Source organism: Colias eurytheme, chromosome 9 (assembly GCF_061535395.1).
Source record: "Colias eurytheme isolate Ceu_HAF_F1 chromosome 9, ilColEury1 Martin Lab GWU primary, whole genome shotgun sequence".
Classification (NCBI taxonomy): Eukaryota; Metazoa; Arthropoda; class Insecta; order Lepidoptera; family Pieridae; genus Colias; species Colias eurytheme.
The window spans coordinates 4596994-4599554 of NC_142988.1; the positions used below are offsets into that span (position 1 = coordinate 4596994).

At 31.2% G+C, this 2561-nt stretch overlaps 1 long non-coding RNA gene across 1 annotated transcript; it reads right to left on the reverse strand.

The window, feature by feature from the left end:
• Positions 1-911: 911 nt before the first annotated feature.
• LOC149905746 (uncharacterized) lies at positions 912-1760 on the reverse strand. The gene is made up of 2 exons (XR_016457050.1): positions 1273-1760; positions 912-1186 (listed from the first exon to the last, which is right to left on the reverse strand). It is a non-coding gene; the product is annotated as an uncharacterized LOC149905746 (long non-coding RNA).
• Positions 1761-2561: the final 801 nt, after the last annotated feature.

Below are 2561 nucleotides of genomic sequence, written 5' to 3' on the forward strand. Positions count from 1 at the left end.
CAGGACGTGATGTACTGTTCAGTTTCATCAGTACATCACGCCCTTCTTAGATGTGTACCCCCTTTCTGTTACACAATGTGAGGTCAGCTCATACTGAAAATATTTATCTAGTTCGATATGTTGTCATTTGTACCATTATTAATGCAGTGGAAAAATTTTGGCATGTCGGAAAAAAAGCCAATGAAACGTTCATGTAGGAAAACAACACTAATTTTGCCGACACACCAAAAACTTAGAAGAAACTGAAAGAAAATTATGCAAATTAATGAAATTAGCTTTATTCAGTACATGATACAATCATTTCAAGTAACATATCTACTACTTACACTTAAATACTACTACTTTTAAAAATAGTACACAATTCACAATGTCAAGAAACGATACTGGAGTTCTGTGTTTTAATTTTCACAATAACAGGGTGAAATATAAATCATGAGCAAACTTTTAAGGAATGACTCAGACTAAACCTGAACAACTTTAATTAGGTATAGGACCAAATCCAACATCGTAAAAGAAATATCAGCTGTTTCATAATATACAAAAGTGGAATTATCTACTCTGCCAAAATCTACGGAACAGCTGATTTTATTTCGCGATGTTGGTGTTTGTTCTCTAATGAAAGTGGTTTAGGTTTGTTTACATAAAAACAAACAACCATTATGGTAATGTAAGCAAGTTAATACACCTTAATTATTGTACTTATAAATGTATTTGATAAGTCAAAAGTTTAGGCAAAAACCATAGAATAAGCTAGGAGAATAAGTAATCTTTTTGATCTAATATGTAATTTTATTACAACCCAACAAGTAAATCCGTCATTTTTTTAAACATTTGAATTTATTTTCATTGAAACATAATTCACATTCGTCTTCATAAATGCTAAAACTGAAACATTTTTTGCACCAAAAAAATTTAAGTACAATAAGCTCTTTACATATTGTTCGTTTTCTATTATAAAATATTCTGGTTGAACCTCGTTACAAATTTGATGTGTAGATATGCAGATATCATATCGGAACTATATCGTACCTACCTTATGTAATTTACATATTAAAGTAATAGGTATATGACAATATGATGCTTGATCAGAAGTAACTTACTAATTCAAATTTATTTTTGGTTTGATTGTGGGGAAGCTTTCAGTGATTTCGCTATATTGTCCTTTGCTTTTCATATCTTTTTCTAGCTGTAAACAAATAAAAACAAACGTAAGTAAGTATACAAAAGTAATTAAACTAAAGCAGACAAAAAATTCTAAAAAACTTAACTCACCAGAAGATATCCTTTGGGTTTTTTAAGAGCAGCATATTCACTGTATTGAGGTATTGGAGCTCTTTTGCAGCAATTAGCCTCGTCTCTGTAGTTTCTTGCCACTTTAGTTCTACGGCTGTCCATGGCTCAGAGGAGTTTTTGAGCCATAATAGTTTTTCTTCTGCATCTTGCTCTTCTATAATAGTTTGATTAAAATTCAAAATGATGATGAAAAATTATTGTTTTTAATGTAAATTTGAATCTGCCTTGTAGGTGCTGAGGCGGCGCTTCAACAGACACGTTCGTCACTCGACTATGATTTGATAGAAATGGCCGACTTTGCAGGCTACGCAGCCAATTCCTTGTTTAATTTTTATCAAGTTACTCGGTCAAAAATAGTATTCGCTCCATTGTTAATTGCCGAGCTGTGCTTATGTACCAATAGATAAGTTACTTGTTTGTTTTTAAGTAAGAAACACGGTTATATGCTTCATAGCAAGTGATTTAATTTTAGCCAAATAATATTATGTCTAAAAATAAATAACTTACTTATCATTAAATAATAACGTAAGCTTGTCTATTTTGAACCTAATTCGGTAAAGGTAATATTGACCGAGTCGTTAATTTTGAAATAAATAAGTACTTTTTTAATAATAGCTAAGAATATTTAGCAATACTTGCTTGTATAATACTAGCAAAGCTTTAATGCACATTTTAAATATGTCTTGATTGAATGCAGCAGAATAATTTTTAACCGAGCTAAATTGGTACTTTGCTAAAGCAAAATTTTCTCAGTGTATGTATGCGTATTGCGTATGTATGTTTGTTACTCTTTCAAGCAAATACTACAGAATCGATTACAATTAAATTTAGCACACATATAGAGGGTAACTTGGATTAACACATAGGATAGGTTTTATCCCGAAAATCCCACAGGAACGGGAACTATTCGGGTTTTTCTTTGAAAACGCGGGCGGTAAACCAATCTGGTTCCGCTTATATAGTATATTATACCTTTCAAATAATATCTATGTGATATTAACTACCTAGTTTATAATATCTATAGCTAAATTAGGTTAATAAAAAACCTCGCGGGCTGATCTTTATTAATATAGGTAATATCAAGCTGCTTTCAACCACTTTCAACGTTAAATTTCTCCGTTCCTCGTATACGCGTCAATCTAAGAAACAACTTGTAAAAATTTTAAAAAAATATTTCAGTGTTTGAAAGCCCATTTATCGAGGTAGTCTATAGGCTTTAATATAATCATCACGGTAAGATCACAAGCGAAACATTAGGTACCGTTAAA